The sequence below is a fragment of the Sapajus apella genome, unplaced genomic scaffold (assembly GCF_009761245.1).
Source record: "Sapajus apella isolate SASKATOON/1434 unplaced genomic scaffold, GSC_monkey_1.0 scaffold56, whole genome shotgun sequence".
Taxonomy (NCBI): Eukaryota; Metazoa; Chordata; class Mammalia; order Primates; family Cebidae; genus Sapajus; species Sapajus apella.
This window is the reverse complement of record NW_022436996.1, coordinates 6982216-7000302: the sequence shown is the minus strand read 5'-3', so window position 1 is coordinate 7000302 and position 18087 is coordinate 6982216. Positions and strand designations below refer to the sequence as shown.

The window sequence follows — 18087 nt, the reverse complement described above, 5'->3', positions numbered from 1 at the left end:
CACACACCACTCTCCACACACACACCACTCTCCACACACACACCCTCCACACACACACCACCCTCCACACACACACACCACTACAGACATTGGGACGTTTTTGCCAAGCAGAGAGGCCGAGGGCAGGCAGGCATGGACTGTGCTGTAGGAGAAAAGTGGGTGGGTGGGGGCGGGCAGAAGGCATTTGGGCGGACGGGTCCAGAGCCACACCTGTTCCTGACCATATGGACCTCACAGATAAGTTGTGTCCTTGCCACGGCCAAAGCTGAGCTCCATGATGCTATGCGCACTTTGTCTCCATTTCCCAAAGGACGCTGGCAATGCAGTTACATAAAATACCTTAAAACAGGGAAAAACAGCGCCAACAGGAAGATAAAGGAAGGCGGTCCCGGAGTGAGGGTAACACACATATCCTGGAGGTCCTACACTCTTGCCAGACACAGGCCACACATTCTGTCCTTGGGGTTTCTCCAACAAATGAAGAAAGGTGATTTCTTAAAACTTACAACATATTCGGCCGGGCGCGGTGGCTCAAGCCTGTAATCCCAACACTTTGCGAGGCTGAGGTGGGCAGATTATGAGGTCAGGAGATCGAGACCATCCTGGCCAACATGCTGAAAACCTATCTCTACTAAAAATACAAAAATTAGGTGGCGGGTGCCTGTAGTCCTAGCTCCTCAGGAGGCTAAGACAGGAGAATCGCTTGAACCCACGAGGCAGAGGTTGCAGCGAGCCAAGATCGCACCACTGCACTCTAGCCTGGGCGACAGAGCAAGACTCCATCTCAAAAAAAAAAAAAAAAAAACTAACACTCTCAAGTTTGCTACGTGGCAAGCTCTTTACAGGATGTCATTTGATTCTCATGACCATGTGCTATTTCACAAACAAAACAACTTAGGTTCAGGGCCATCAGGGGGCCTGTCCAAGGTCACACAGCCAGTGAGAGGTGTGGCAGGAGGGAAGCCAGGTCCCCAAAGTTCTGGCTCTACCTGTGGCGATGTTCTCAAGGCCTGCCTGCCGAGGAAGCAAGCCACAGGTGCCACATGGGGGTGGCCCCGAGGCAGGCCCCTGGGGAGGCTGGCAGCTCTGGGGAAGGTATTTTGCCTTCTTCGTTGCCCCAGATTAGGATGTGGAGGGGGATGAAAAGACAGCTTGCAGGGAAGGGCATGGATTTCGGCCATGCCGGGTTCACGCACGGGCCTTGGCGTGGCCCTCAGGCAAACGACTCATTCTATCAGAGCCTCCATTTCTCCAACTGTAAAAACCGGGTGAACACTAGGAGCAGGCAGAGTTGCTGATGAGTTAAGTGGCAAAATATGCGGAAGACCTGAGTGTGGCACCCACACGGAATATAACTCAGTGAATGCCCACATCCGAAAAACAAGACCAACCACGCACGCGGTCACAGCGACCCCACCGGAGGGCGGTCGCCTGTGCCACGTCAGCCACCATGGCCGCTACAGGGAAGAGAACCGGATCGCAAGGCAGGTGTTTCAAGCCTGGTGGAACCCAGCTCTAAAGAGACAAGATAAAGAAGAAGGCACGGGGACAGAAGGCAGAGGACAAGAAGAAGGGCAGAGAGAAAACGGACCGGATGAGGAGGAAAGAAACAGAAGATGGCAACGAGAAGAACCGCCGGACAGCAGCCCAGTCTACTGCTTTCAACTTTGTGTAAAAGGTGGTATCTTTCAGGGCTCCAGAGACACTAACCAGTGTAATTTTTGCAAGCAACTTTAAAACAAACAAAAAAAAGTCTTAAGATCCCCTTTTTTCATTTGGAAAAGGGGAGCTCCCCTGTGTAAAAAAAAAAAAAAAAAAGTACGCAGCAGGTGTGAGAGATCAGAGCCGGAAAAGGTCAGTGCTTTTTGCTGGGTGACACTCAGGACCTTTCTGCTCCTGCCAGCTCACAGCTGCCGGACCACTGAGACCCGCAGAACTCTGCGCAAATGAGGAATGAGGCTGATGCCCAGGTCCACCTGTGCGGGGCGGCTGTGCCCAAGGAGGACCCATCGGCAACTACAAGTACCAAAAAAAACCCTTCGGATAAATCATCTCTTGTCGGCCTATAAAAATGGTTGGAAATCAACACCCCACTCCTCTCCATGCATCTTCTCGGGTTGCACGCTGCCTTCGGCACCGTCTGTCTGCTCAGCACAGCAGTTGTGTGTGGGCTTGGGCGCCAGACGGCTCCGGCTCGATGCCCGGCCGCACCACCCCTGCCAGTGGACCCTGCTGTGCAGGCTTTCCCATCTGTAGGATGGGGACAGTAGCGGCTCCCGCAGACGGCTGTGTGGGATGAAGTCAGCTGCCACCCACACGCGCTGGGGGCCTGCTGGCTGGGGACACCCGCTCCCTCTGTGGCCACTGTTGCCTTCCTCTCCCTTCAGGTCGGACCTGAAAAGTCATCTGAACCAGGTGCCACCTCGCTGGAGCATCAGAAGGTGGGCTTACAATCTCTCCCACCTTCAATACACCCCCGAACGGTGATTTCCTGTCTAGGAAGGAATGGGACACAGGAGACAAAGAATTGTAGGTTTTACTGCTTTGGCTGCTCCCTAAGGGGTACAGGGTGCTGGGCGGCCTCCCCCACCTCCCTCTGGGATTGAAGCGCTTTCCTCCGCTGCAGGTGGTGCTGTGGCCCCTCGGCTGCTAGCCCCTTGTGGGGACTGCTCAGGCTGGAGGAGCCTCCTTCCCAAGGCCCCAGCCTCTTCCACAGACAGCTGCATCCACAGATAATTGTCCCCAGCCCCTACTGCTACCCAGCAAAGCTCGGAGGGTGGGCTGAGGCCTGGCTGAGACTGCAGGACAGCCCGGCCTCTCCTGCACCACGCCTGCCCCTCGCCTCCCCCACCTCCTCTCCCTAGGGGCTGATCCCAAGCTCTGCCAGCCTCAGCCACACCGGTCCCAACCCAGCTCACTCAAGAGCCCAACCTGTGCCGCTTGGTGGGAAGGTGACTGAAGCTACTGGCTTCTTGGAGCTTGGAGTCCTATGAAGATTAATTTTGACTTTAGTTTGTGTATACCCTGTGCCATTTTCAGTATCCGGGTGTCATAAAGATAGGTGTCAGGGACTGGACTCGGCGAGCCTCAGTGGATATTTAAATACCCATATCTCCCGTACCCCATTCCCCTCCCCTATTCACCTGCCCCCCACACACCCACCCCTGCTCTACAGGAAGAGAGAGGAGATTCACAGGGAAAGAGAAGGCCTGCTTCATCAATGGTCCTGGACTACAGCCAAGGCTGACACCATCGCCACTGGAAGAAGGGGCGACATCATCATTCACTTCAGCCATTTCTAGGCTTCCTGTGGAAAGGTTTCCAGTGCTGAGATGGGTTTGGTTTGAGCCTCCAATCCAAAGGCACTTTGCTGGCAGCTAGGAGGTATTCAGCAAGTGCCTACTATGCAGAATCCATGGTGTGGAGCACTTGGGGGGACCATAAAGACGAACTGAGCACAAATTCTGCCCCCGGGAGTCTTGATGGAGCTGACAGGTGCCCTGGCCTCGACTTGCCCCTCGGAGGCCCCTCTTCCTGCCCCGTGCAAAGCTGTCACCAACATCAGGTCCAGCCCCGTTCCTGGCCTCAGTGACTCAAGGGGAGTTTTCAGAAACTTCTCAGATCAAGGAAAGCTCAGAGAATACAGTGTCTCCTGAGGAGGAGCCAGGAGTCTCTCGAGTCTGTCACATAACAGGTTCAGGAAAAACAGCTTGCTGGGACCTCCATCAAAGAGCAGATACCACATCTGTGCGCATCGTCCCGTGACGCCCAGGGAATGCACTTCAAGGGTGCTGCAGCGCTGTGGCACCAGGGAACACTCCCTCAGGGAATGGTGTCAGACGGGATGTCAGATGGGGCGGGGCAAGACCCACAAGCCAGTCCCTGCTGCACTTGGCAGTGAAGGCAGCAGCAAGACCGTCCCACCATCTCTGTGAGACCTGCGGGCGGACAGCGTGGGATGCCACTGCCAGCCCCACTGAAAGGAATGATCCTCTAAAGAAACAAAGGTGCTGGGCAGGAATCATGGTCTTCAGAGAGAGGGCAGCACCCAGCACACCTCTGCATATTCGCTGAGACACAGCTAAGGACACACGCTTAAGGGCCATGGGATGAGCGAAGGGGGAAGGGCTTCCCCATGGCGAGGGCTAAGAGAGCAGAGGTGAGTGGTCGGGCGGCACCTGCCTGAGGCTCTGTGCCCGGGCCCAGCTGGGTCTGCTACCAGCCACAGCCCGCAGTGCCAGAGCTGTCCCTTGGCGCCATCAGAAGCTGAGCGGCCTTGGATACCTTCAGCTCCCATTCTGCTCTTGCTAGCCGCTCGCCAGCCGTCCTCTTTTGTCCCAGGTGAGAGCTGCTGGTTAAGACACTGCGGATGTCATCCCTGTCCAGGGCCAAACAGTTGAATGATCTGAAGAACAGCCGTCCCCAACTCTCATTTAGATGGAAGTCCTCTCGGGGTAACAGCTGGAAATCTAAGGCTACGGGACTCACCCGAGTCCACGCCACTGGGGGGACGCAGGGCTGCAGGAAGGGAGCCCTTCTTCTGACAGTCCAGGATTCCCTCTCTGCCACCTGCAGGTGGGACTGTGGGTTGGGCTGGGCTGGGCTGATGGAGGTGGCCGGGCACCTGAGCTTTGACAGGTATCACAGAATCCTGGAATGCTGGACCCGGAGGGGACCTTCCAGTCACTAACGGGGCTCCATCTGCCTATTGGACGCTTTCATCCACCTTCCATTAAGCACAGTAACCAGCAGCTGTGAAGTGGCCAGCCAGGGCAACATACCCAGCCACTGTCCCCACTCTGGCCTCCGTGGAGCCCCTCCTGCAGGAGGTGGGGCAGAAAGAGGGCATCAGGACAGGCCCACGGAGGGGCAAGACCACAGGCTGGGCACGCTTTGCACCATGCTTTGTGGCAGAGAGAACCAGAAGGTCTTGCAAACCCCTTGCTCCTCCAGCACCACACACGGCCACCTGCATCTCTTCTTCACTCGTCTTTCCCCACCCCCTCCACCCTGGCGTCCACGCCTGTACCAGCGGACAATCAGACACAAGCACTGATGGAAGCCAAGATTTGTCTGAAAATTTTCTCTTCGAGATTTGTGGCTCTCATAAGATTGGTAAACAATGGATTCACTCGAACTTCTCTAGATTGGATCGTAGAGTGAACTAAGCATTTCCATTCTCAAAGACGGTCCACATTTTTTCCCTTTCCTCCTCTGTTAGCTCGGCTTCTGTGTTTCCTCACCATCATCATATTGTCAACATTCAGGTTGGCTGTGTGAGAGGTGGCTTCTCAGGCTTGGGACATGACAAAGTGTAGACGCATGCCATCCTTAAAGGGGCGTATAACTTAATTAAGGAGACAGGCCAGACACATCGAAAGAAAAATCGTGAGGTTTTATTATGAGAAAGGGAAGCGGTGCAGTGGATGCCGTGGTGTGCCTCCTAGATCCCTGGGCACAGGGAGCACTGGAAGTCCACAGGCGCAGGGAGCACTGGTAGGTCCCCAGGCGCAGAGGGCACTGGTAGGTCCCTGGGCGCAGGGGGCACTGGTAGGTCCCCGGGCGCAGGGGGCACTGGTAGGTCCGCAGGCACAAGGGGCACTGGTAGGTCCGGGGGCACAGGGGGCACTGGTAGGTCCCCGGGCGCTGGGGGCACTGGTAGGTCCCCGGGCACTGGGGGCACTGGTAGATCCCGGGGTGCTGGGGGCACTGCTAGGTCCCCGGGTGCATAGGGCACTGCTAGGTCCCCGGGTACTGGGGGCTCTGGTAGGTCCCCAGGTGCAGGGGTTGCTGGTAGATCCCCAGATGCTGGGGGTGCTGGTAGATCTCCAGATGCTGGGGGCGCTGGTAGATCCTTGAGTACCGGCAGCACTGGTAGATCCCCAGGTGCAGGAGCACTGGTAGCTGCTGGTACTCAGCTGAGTGCCTGGCCAAGACTTGCCCCCACCAGACGGGATCCACCCCACCCAAGTTCACGTCCTCTTCCCAGGGACACTGTGGGAGCCCTTTGCCTCAATCTGGGACAACTCAGAAGGGCCATTCCAGCTCCAGAATGCTCCACGGGGCACTTGAGGCCTTCGGCGCGAATGCTTCACGGCCCTTCCCCTCTGATCGGTGTAGCTTGCTTCCCTCTCCCACCGCTGAGGCGCCAAAGCTAGAGGCACAGACTCAGCAGCTGAGCAGAACCTTCAGGTGAAGGTGACAACAGGTGCCGGAGGGCAGACCATAATGAACAGGGAATAGAACCAAACACAGGCAAGTGTGGCGGCTCACCCTGCAGTCCCAGCACTTTGGAGGCCAAGGCAGGAGGATTGCTTGAGCCCAGGAGTTTAACAGTAGCCTGGGCAAGATGATGAAACCCTTTCTCGACGAAAAATAAAAAACTTAGCCAGGCATGGTGGCACCTGTGGTCCCGGCTACTCGGCAGGTTGAAGGAGGAGGATCGCTTGAGCTTGCGAGTTCCAGGCAGCAGTGATCGCACCGCCACACTCCAGCCTGGGCTACAGAGCAAGACCCTGTCTCCAAAAAAAAAAAGGGAACCAAGAACCAAATATGTCCGCCTACCTTCATGCTGTATTTTATCACAGTAGTAAACTCTGCCCGCATGTGGAGCCTACAGAACTCCACTCTGAGCCTTTCCTGAGACCTGATGTTGCCACATCTAGAGAAGAGGAGAGGAGGGAGGTGACAGAGTGGGGTCCGGAGCCCACAGCCCTTGTCTCGAAATGGCACTAAACAGGCACTGCTGCGAACCGGCTTCTGACCTCCAGCCTGAAGAGCAGGCATGTCTGGCAGAGAGCCACAGGGCTGGCAGGTGGCGCTGCTGGCTCCTGGAAGCTCTTCCCTGACCGTAGCTGCTGGCCGGCCAGGGGGGTTCCTTTCCTTCCAACACGCCTCCAGTGCAAAAGCCCAGGTCAACCTTGCTTCGCCACTGGCCAGCCATTCGACTTCACAGGTCGCTCAACCTCCTGAGGCTGCCTCCTCCTTATACAGCGGTCCAGGGAGCAGCTTCCCATTTCTCTGCTCCCAGGGGCTACCACGTGTCCTCTGCGCCACTTCCACACCTGGTGGGCACCCTGCCACTCTATCAGGGAGGTCACCTGGCTCAGTTACTTCCCTAGACTAGGTGGTATCGCTGCCCACCATTTCCCTCTCGCTGAAAATATTCTATTACCTGTGCCCCAAGGTCACGTCAGAAATCTCAAAATACACCTGACATGTAAAGCAGAGTGATGACAAGACAAGTGACCTCTCTGTTCTCCTGGCACTGGTGGCTCCCCGGGGGCCAAATATCTCCTCGGACACTCACCCATCTTTAGTGGTGCAAACGGGTGGGCTCGGACGACACTCCCAAAAGCTCAGCTTTGGAAGGACCCAGTCCCCGTCACTGCTCTGCACGCCCCTCACCCACAGCCCCTCAAAGGCCACTTGTCCCCAGGACAAAGCAGTTTCCACACAGCTGTGGTGCCTCAGCCAAACGGAGACTTAGGCTCTAGCCCTCTTTTTCAAAGTCTATATATGTATATTACATATTATACATATTACATAAGGGATAAGCTTTAAATAGAATATGATTAGATAATTTATATAGTATTAACTATGTAATATATAAATGTATTATATATGTAAACAGATCTGGACAGGTTAAGTGACTGGTTCACCTCAAATCCTGCCGGCCCCCATGATCATGACCTTGCAATGTGACCTTGCTTCCCATCCACAGGCAGAGCCTGTCCTCCGTCCCTGGAGTCTGAGCCATGTGACTTGCCATGCCCGAGGGGTCTGAGGAGCCCCTGTGCTCCAGGCTAGCCCTCCTGCTGCTGTCTGGACTGCCTGCTGGACACACAGCCCAGTCGTCCCCAGGGCTGGGCCGGCATGGATCTAACTAGGTGATGGGCAGACGTGCAGGCGAAGCTGTCCTGGACCCCAGCTGCTGGCTGACCCCAGAGACTGGCCGAGCCAGCCCCAATCACAAGAACTTCCCAGCTGACCAAGAGAACAGTGAGAAAGAATCAATTCTGTCGTCTTCAGTCCCCATGTTTTTGGTGTTTGGGCAGCAGCAGACACAAACTGAAAGGGTGACGGCATGCCCCAGCCTAAGCCTTCTGAGGGGAGAGAGGGGCCCACGTAAGTCACAGTGAGACCCCTGACCCTGGCACAGGCTGCAGTCAGTACTGGATAACTCAGTGAGAAGAAGCCCCTAGATATGTGACAGGGGTGCCAGACAGGGTTTCCAGATTCTGGGTTAGTGTTTATTCTACTACCATTATTTAAGAAGCAAAAACAAAAAAACAAAGGGCTGGGCGCAGTGGCTCACGCCTGTAATCCCAGCACTTTGGGAGGCCAAGGCGGGTGGATCACGAGGTCAGGAGTTCAAGACCAGCCTGGCCAATATGGTGAAACCCCATCCCTACTAAAAATACTAAAATTAGCTGGCCATGGTGGCAGGCACCTGTAATCCCAGCTACTCAGGAGGCTGAGGCAGGAGAATCGCTTGAACCCACGAGGCAGAGGTTGCAGTGAGCTGAGATCACACCACTGCACTCCAGCCTGGGCGACAGAGGGAGAATCTGTCTAAAAACAAAACAAAACAAAAAGCTGAGAAAGAAGAACCAGAGAATGGGACCCATGAACGTGGAGAAGGCAGGTTATTTATTTTTGAGATAAGAAGCGTAAAGAATAACCTTCAATGACCTTCATCCAGAAAGGGGCCGAGTAAAGCCTGTGGAGACCTGACTCAGGGCAAACCGTGGGGAGGCAGCAGGTACCGTCCTCTCTGGGCCGACCGTCTAGCCTCGGCCTGACTGTCCAGCCTCGCCCCCTACCCCAGGGAGGACTTGACCGCTCGTGGGGCCTCTGGGCCACAGCCAAGCAGAGATACCAGAAACCCAGCAAGACACCCAGAGGCTTTTCTCAGCAGGTCGGGCTAGAATGGTTGTGAACCTCACACTGTCTTTTCTAACAATACTAATATTTCACAGATTATTTTAGAGATAAAGAGAGGCGGCTTATATGAAACCACACATCCTTCATATAAGCTCCCGAAGCCTCCAGGAGGGTCCTTCCCAGCCTCTTCCACCTCCAGTGGCCTGTATTCCACGGCTCGAGGCAGCAGCTCCGCGATCTCTGCCTCCGCCCTCACCCGCTTTCCTGCCTGCACCTCTGGACGCAGTTTCCCTCTTCTTAGAAGGACTCCAGGCACAGTGAACTGACAGGGGCACGCTGTCACCGTTTCAGTTCACGTCTGCTGCTGCCCAAACACCAAAAACATAGGGACTGAAGGCGACTGAATTGATTCCTTCTCACCGTTCCTATATGTAATATGTATAATAACTGGCACCTAACAAGCACTCCAGCAATATTAGCTCAATCTGATGACAACCGAGCCACCCCAGACGGTATCTGATAATCAAGCATAGCGATCAGTCTTCAGCACCGTGAATGCAACTCCCCATCAAGTGTATCTAGGCTGCATGGAGGAATAAGGTTCCCTGGGGTGCTTATTACAAAATATGCTGCAGATGAGGATGGGGCCCGGGTGCGGTTTGCTTCAAGCCCCCACCCCATGGCGGCTGGGGCGGCCGAGGTGGTGAGCAGGGTGGAGCTGGGGGGCTGGTTTCCACATCAGCCTGATAGACAAATGGCTGTGTGGGGCCGGCCTGCCTGCCCGTCTTCTGGAAGTGGAGCAGGGGACTGAGCTGTCTGTCCTCCCACCCCCAGTCCCCGCACACACCTCTGCACCCGTGGCCCCAGGAGGCTGAGTCTTGGGCTACACAGGAGGGAAGAGCAGGCAAAGAGGAGGTGCTCTGGACAGGGGAGCAGGCCGGGTGGGCCCCGGAGCTGCCACACAGCCTCCGTCCGTCACGTCGGTTTCCTCACAGCCCTTCCACACTAGAATTTCCAGCAGGGGAGGAGGGGACACAAGGAAAGACCCAGACCCTGGAAGGACGCAGTTGAAGCGCAGTGGGCAGTGGGACGCTGGGACACCCCCTGGGGCCTTGGCTCTCCCCACCCCTCACCGCAGTACCTGCCCCGAAGCTCTGTCGACGGAGGCTGCAGCCACCTGTACTTCGAAGGCCGTGCCCTGTTGGATTCGGTTCCTGGGCGGCCATAACGCAGCACCACACACCGGGGCTTAAAACAGAACGATTCCCTCACTGCTCTAGAGGCCAGATGTCTGAAATCAAGTGAGGGCCACTGTCCCTCCGCAGCCTCCGGGAGGGTCCTTCCCGGCCTCTTCCACCTCCAGTGGCCCGTATTCCACAGCTCAAGGCAGCGGCTCCGCAACCTCTGCCTCCACCCGCACACGCCTGCGCCTCAGGACGCAGTTTCCCTCTTCTTAGAAGGACTCTAGGCACAGCGGACGAGGGCCCATCCTAACGGCCTCATCCTAAATTATATCTTAATCCCACCTGCAAAGACCCCATTCCAAATAAGGTCCCATTCACAGGCACGGGGTGCAGGGGGTGTGGGGCTTCAACCTTTCTTTTGGAGAATCCAGTTCCATGGCACTGTTCACCTTTGTGTCCTGGACACCCAGCCCAATCCCTGGAAAGTACCCAGAAATGAGCTGACTGGTTTCTGTCCCAGCACTAACCCTGCATAAATACTGTTCTTAGCAATGGCTCTCTTTATTCACAAGGTGAGGATGTGCATCCTATTCTCTCCAATGCTCCCCTCCTCCTGTGGTATCCTTCCTCTTCCCCTCCCTGGCACAGTGGAGGTCGCTGCAGAGCTCACCCCCACCCCCACAATGAGCTCCCCCAGAAGAAGGTGGGCAGAGCTGTAGGGCACCCCCTCCAGGGCTGGGCCTCTGGCTCATGAAAAAGACGCTGGGAGCCTGGGGTTACAGAGCAAATTGGTCTTTGTCAAACATTCATCAGCAACTTCACTGCCAGGTCAGAGTATATCAAAACACAGAGGCCCTGGCAGGCGCCCCAAAGCCTAGTGATATCCGATTGGTCTGTGACCAGCCAGGGGTTGGCAGAGAAGGCTTCCTGTCAACAGGAAGTAAAGGATGGGGATTAAATTATTTTCAAAGTAGGTAGTGGAAGAAAGAGATGAGTGAGATTCCAATTAACCATTCCAAGTCTGGACGAGAATACAGTTCCACCAACACACCTTCCACCGGGGAGGCTCAGCCCCTTAATTACCAACCCGGTCCTCTGGTCTCAGCGCATGAGCCATGCAGTGGGTAACAGTGGGGGCTTCTAAGAGCTCCCTGTGGTTAAGCCCAAGGGCCACAGCTTGACTCTCACGTGGCTCCTCTGCTCATCTCAGATCAAGTCACGGTTAATGAACCAAGTAAACTCACAACTCCGTTTCAACGTCGCAGCTCAGCATCCAATGGCCTTTGTTTATTCGACATTTTAAGAGATGTTGACAGAACTGTGGGGTTATCAAGATGGGTAGTTCACTGTCTTGAAAGGCAATGGGAGACAGCTGGTGTTTCATTGGTGATTGTGTTCACTGGTCCCATTCGGACCGAAGAGAGGACGGAGGGAGGAGAATGGGAGAGCCAGATTCTCACCCGCTCCGGTCAGTGTCTGTAGCTCTACTTAATAACTTAGTGGCCCCATAAATGTAAAAAGGTGCCTAGAAACAGAAAGATACTGGCCAGGAGCTGACTATACCAAAATCAGCTCTTCTAGGAAAACAGGGAAAGCAAAAGAAAATAAACAGCCAAGAAGCAGGAATATTTAAGAGCACATGTATCTGCCTGAAGGTTTTAGAAGATACAAACCGATTTACAAATTACGTAAGTGAAGTCTGAGTAGATGAAGAGGCATTGGCAAATAAAAAGTGCTTCCAAATGATTTCTTTCGCCAATCTAATGTTTAGCACAGTCAAAACTGCAAACCCCCAGTGCAGACTAGTAAGAGCGTTCTGCTAGGTTTTATCAGGACAGGGTGGTTCAAAGAAAACAAGCAGGAAAAGGCACCAGTAACGCACTGAGAACCCTCACACGCTTGTGACATGTGAAAAGACGCAGTATTGATTGAACCCACTGACTCTGCTGGGCTGCTGCTTCTGTTGATGTGAATTCAGCGTGATCCAGGATTTAACTCTTCGTGTTCATCATCAGCAGGCTGTTCCTCTGCAGTATGTAGAGCCTTGTTTACACAAGAATCCTGGAACCCTCCACAAAAAGGTACCAGGACCAAGCACCAATAGGGCAGGGTGGCGGGGGGTGGGGGCTGAATGAGAGCAGAGATGCACATTTCACCTCCACCGTAAGTAACCCTGTAATCTACCCTGTCATGATGAGCAGGCGTTTTCTCAACTGGGCATTTGTGAAGTAGGGATGAGAGGACAAGGCAGCTCCAGGGTGACCCCGCAAGTCACTGAGCATGTGACTCTGCAGGGCCATGGGTCTGTGCAGGCTCTGCTCTGTCCCCCATGTGAGCTGCTCACAGACATCCCCACAGCAGGCACTGTTCCCCCATGTGAGCTGCCCCTCAGACATCCCTGCACCCTCTGTGTGGCAGAGTCTTCGAGGAAGTGATCATGCATCACTGTCTAGCTGCCCGTTCCCTCCAGGACCAGCGCGGGGCTGTGCTCAAGCAGCATTCAGCTGATGTGCTGCGCCCCACTGCGGGGGCCCCCTGCTGAGCAGCCCTCTCTCACCCAGTGTGCTACAGAGCGGCAACCAAGCTTCGTCAAAAACCCTGAGCCACAGGCCAGTCTGAGGACTCCACCACCGAGAAGCTTGACTACCGCAGGTCCCCACAGCATACTCTGGACCCTACTGGAGCTACAGCACGGCATCTAAGATGCACTGAGCCACTGAACGGCTGAGTCAAGAAACCTTGCAGTGTGGCCTAACGGGCAGGCTCACATGGGCCACTCTGACTACAGGCTGATGTGGGCATTCATCTTTATTTGGAAGCCAGAAATATCTTGCCTTTGTAGAAGAGTCAGAAGTCAAGGGTATCTCTTCTCAATGACAGCTGAAAAGGTGCAGATGACAGGTAGATAGACTGGATAGATAGACAGACAGACAGACAGACAGATAGACAGACAGACAGATGGAGGAATAACTCATGGGGGCAGAAGAAATGGATTAGTATTACACCAGGGAAGCCGTTAATTAACCCAATTGTTTTTAAGCCCCAGTAGGTACAAGAATCACTGGAGAACTTAAGAAAAATGCAAACTCATGGGTCCCACCCTCAGACACTCTGATTCGGTAAGTCTGGGCTCAGAAGCGGGATTTTATATTCTAAACAAACACTGTGTGCTTCTACTTAAGCTAGTCCAGGAACCAGACTTTGCAAAACATTGCCCCAAACCCTAATCCAGCAAATCTTGCTCAGGATGGTACAGACTGACGGAGGTCATGTCCAAAGTCAAAGCCGACACCTCCACTGTGCCACACAGGCTGCCCCTTCCCTTTGCTGAGGCTTCCAACCACAGTGTCTCAGTGGTGTGAAGGCAGGAAGCCCTGTCATGACGGATCCTCCAGCCCGGGGCAGGGCATGGCTCCCCTTCCCACCTCATCCTGGAGTTCCTGAGCAGGCTCATCCAGCCAGACAGAGGCTACGGGGCAGGAGCTGGGTGCAGAGGTCCCAGGCCATCACTGGCACGGAGGGTGCATGGACTTCTCGGAGCATGGGGCTTCGCTCGAGGCCATGCAGCAAGGGAGGCACAGCTGGCTACAGGCCCACCCAAGCCCAGTCTCATCTCTGCAAACGGGTGACTGCCCAGCTCCCCTGGCTCTATTTTTAGTTTGTCTCCAGAGACTGTGCAGGATTTCAGGAGCACCTCTCCCAGAGGGCCAGCCCTAACCCTAACCCTAACCCTAACCCTAACCCTAAACCGACTTGCACATTCTGACAGAAATGCCCTACTCAGCAGCAACCATCTCAACTTCTCTGGCCTGCCTCAGTGTCCCCAAAGGCTCCTACCTCGGGTCTGTCTCTCTGACGCCCTCCCTCCCCGTGGGCCTTCTGCTCTGTCATTGGCTTGAAACGGTTCCAGAGACGCATGACGTCCCGGCCAGCCTTGATGAAAGTACGTCTATGAGGTCCATGGACTTCATCATTAACAGGGAGGCTGCTTTTTCTTAGAGCGGCAGAAGGGAGGAACATGCTTGCTACCACGTCTCAGCAGACCATACACCACAACACTCCTGGCAAAGTGCTTCCTAAAACTATTCCCATCACCCTCATGATCAGCCAGGCCTTACGAGAGGCATGCGTCTCAGGGCAGGGATCTAAGGCAGATGCCAACGGGCCAGGACTCTGACCTCTACGGCCCTTTGCTAAGGCCGACGTGGCCTCAGGGTGGAATCTGCCCTCAGTCCTTCCCCTTCCTCTCCATTGCATCCTCCCCACTCCTCCTGTAAGACCCTGTGGCTGTGCCCATAAAGGTGACCCAAAATGCCTAAGAAAGGCGGAAACCCAGCAAGGCCGCATCTTCCTTAGGTCCAAGGGCCACGTTCCCTTCCCTGGACGCAGCCATCAGCCGAATTCCGTTGATAAACTACTTAGGAGTTCTAGGTCTCTACCACCGGCCACTACCCACTGGCCCTAGGATGTCCCCTGAAACGGATTCCTCCTTCCTGATGCCCCAAGGCCTAGAGGGGCTGTTGACAGGAAGGGGGCAGTGGTGACATTCAAGATCATCACAGCCTGAGAGAGGAGATTTGCAATAATTGCCTCTAACACCCCAGGCCATGGTTCTGTTTATGATACGGGGTGGAGGCGGAGGTCCCCAAAGCGACTCAATCCAAGTCAATGAAGAGACAAGCTGCTTGGACACTAGGGGCCCCAGGAGGCCACCAAATGACCCCAGTCACAGGACAGCCAGGGTCACAGGGTCTTTCAGGAGTTACTCCTCAGAATCCAAGATGTCCTTGGCAATGGCAGTCCCTGGACACCACAGTCCTCTGAGGCTGGGGTGAAGATGCAAATGTGATTCCCCATGGACGTGCTGCCCTCTGCTGAGAAACACCCGGGCCACAACCGGGCTCAGCGTTTCCCCCAGGAACTGCCCCTTATCCCAAATACCTCCACATCAGTTCCTGCCAACTCAATCCCTTGCTGTCAAGCAGGCTGGCCTTCTCACACCCCATGTCTGCCCTTCTGCATTCTCTCGTCACGACTACAGTTCAGGCTCTCGGACCCTTACCCCGGGCTTTTGCCAAAGCGCCTGAGCTGGTTTCCTTGTGACCAGCCCTCTTCCTGCCACTCTGCACAGTTTTCCAGGCTGATTCCCACAGAGTTGTTTTCATCACCTTTCATGGCTTTTTAGTTGACATCCCCCACCCCCCAGAAAAGACAATCAGACAGGAACTTAGGTTCAGGAGTTTATCCCAGGGAGTGCGGGCAAGGGGATGGGGAAACTGAGGCAGGAACTGACCAGAAGAGCCAGGAAGGTACATGAATGAGTGGGCTACACTGTGGATCCCCACCCTGCTAGGGATGCCCTGAGGCACGCTGCAGAAACTAGGTCAGAATATCCCACCGAGCAGTGGGGCGGCTGGGTCAACGGCCACCAACTACACCCCTCCTGGATTGAAGGCAGCCGTCAGGGCATAATCCCAGCACTTCCAGGGTTCCTGCACTAGGCTGAGCAAGCTGCCATGGTCCAAGAGGATTCCTTCAGGTGGGACGGGAGACACGAATGAGAGGCTGTCCACCAAGGCAGCAGGTGAGAGTGGGCTGGGCCCAGGGCACAGGGCCAGGCCATCCACAGCGTCCACCGCAGCCTGCTCATGCCTTCGGGAGGGGGTCCTCACTCCTTCAAGGCAGAATTGCCAGATCAAATGCAGGACACCTTCATTAATCTAGGATTTCAACAATGGATATTTCTTAGTCTAACCCAAATATCACATGGCACATACCTATGTTAAAAAATGATTCATTTTCTATCTGAAATCCAGATTTAACTAGGCATTTTGTATTTTTAGTTACTACAGCTGGCAGCCCTACCTCCAGGTCCTGGCTGAGCCGGTCTCAAACCATTTCCTACGACCTTGGTTCTCAAACCCTTTCTCCAAGAGGCGCAGCTCTTCACCTGAAAGCAGCCATCCCCTCCAGCCTGATTCTGTGGGGTGCTCCTGCTGGTTCCTTAATGGAAGTATCACCCCCACTTCTCCTTCGTGACTCTCACCTGCCATCTCTGGGCGTAAAGTCTCTCTGAACACATCAGTCCCCCCTCATCACTCCTGATGCCTCTAGAAGTGGTCTGCACTGGTCATCGCATATGACTGATCATTTGCTAGCCTGTGTCTGAAAGCTTCATTTTGCCAGCGAGGTTATAACCACCACCTAGCTTTGCACAACGATCAACAGGTAATGACCATTTGGCAGATGAGGGGGCCTCCGTGGTCCCCCTAGCAACTGCAAGTCCCTTGAGGACCTGGGCCCATCTCCCCCAGACCTCACCCTAACCAGAGCCTGGACATGTGGTCACCCTCGGCCACTGTGGAATAACTGAATGACTACTTTTTTGGAGGCCTGGCTCATGTGAAGAAGTGATGAAAAGCTGCCAAAGTCACCACTGGCAGTAAGAAGCGTGGTCCGAGGACCCCAGCTATAGCGTGGTTTCTCAGCACTCACACCCTGGCCTCACAGTCCTGTTTCTCCTTCTGGATTTTGTCTCACAGGACTGCTGGCACCACTCCATGGGCACCACGCATCATTCACACCCTGCATGTGGAACCAGCCTCACCACCAGGCTGCCACACAAAATGGCCCGACCACTGGACAGTGGCATGTCCTTCTTACTCTCTCTATTTTTTTTTAAAAACCTAGGTGCTTGATGTATATGTATTAGCGATACATATATATGACACTTTACATTTGACAAGAGTTTTCCAGGGACAGGTGTAATGGCTCACGCCTGTAATCCCGGCACTTTGGGAGCCCAGCCCATGTGGACCAGCTTGGGCAACATGGTAAAACCTCACCTCTGCAAAATAAAATAAAATAAAATAAAATAAAAATAAATAAAGTAGTCGGGTGTGGTGGCACACGCCTGTAGTCCCAGCTACTCAAGAGGCTGAGATGGGAGGATCACTTGAGCCTGCGGAGGTTGGGCCGCTGTGGGCTGTGATCGCACCACTGCCCTCCAGCCTGGGGAACACAGTGAGACCCTATCTCAAAAAAAAAGTTTTCCCAGGAATCATTTTATTTCAATATCCCTATAAAGCAGGAAAAACTGGTGTTATTTCCTGCATTTGACAAATGGGAGAAACGCTGGTTACAGGGTTACCTCGTGTGGTCACTGTTTTAAGAGGTTTCTAGCAGCAATACCTAATGTTTAATTCGGAAACATGGTTTTAAATGTCTTACATGAGAGATGTAAGCAAGAATGTTTCATTTTCAAATAGAACACTTATTCCTGCATAATCGGGTCACCACCGTGGCAGCCACACAGCAGCCAGGGGTCCAAGTTCCCTGTCCGGAGCTTCGCAGCCAGGAAGGGCTGGCCCAGGGCCCGTGTGGGGCTACTTGGCATCAGGTGTCTGGGGCTCCCGCCCCTGGACTCCACCTTCCTCATCCAAGCGTTGGGCCGGAGTTTACACAGGAAGACCTTAGGGGGGCGTCCAAAAGAAGGGCTGCTCCGCAAACATGGGGCAGTGCCCCCTGGGATTCACAGTGGGAAGCGAGTGGCCATTCCAGCTGCGTCTGATGCGGTCAGGAAGGATTAGTTTTAATGACTGGTATAGACAGCCCACGCAGTGCGCACTCCCACCATGCCCCGGAGAGCAAAATAACTTTCTCCACGGAGCCCTCTGCTGTGTGTGTGTGTGTGTGTGTGTGTGTGTGTGTGTGTGTGTGTGTGTACACAAACATTTACTTGGTTGGCTGAGGCGGAGGGTGTGACCCAGTGGGTCGCCGCACCTCCTACCACCCGACCCCTCTACAGCGAGGCGAGGACCAGCGGCCGCGGGCTACCCGGGCGCCGTCCAAAGGGAGGAAGCCCGACCCGGCCCGCTGCCCCCCTGGCTGGACAAAGCGAAGCCACAGACAGATCCCAGTCGCCAATGTCCTCCCAGGCAGCCGGCGCGGTCGGGGCTGAAGTTCAACGAAGTCTGCACGGGTTAGGGATCTCCGAGCCCCGAAATACCACGGAGAC

General features: G+C 54.7%; 1 protein-coding gene across 4 annotated transcripts in view; it reads right to left on the bottom strand.

Annotated features, from left to right (window-relative positions):
- Positions 1–18087, bottom strand: part of PRKAG2 (protein kinase AMP-activated non-catalytic subunit gamma 2) — a 324559-nt gene that overhangs the window by 304958 nt on the left and 1514 nt on the right. The gene's annotated exons all lie outside the window — the stretch shown is intronic.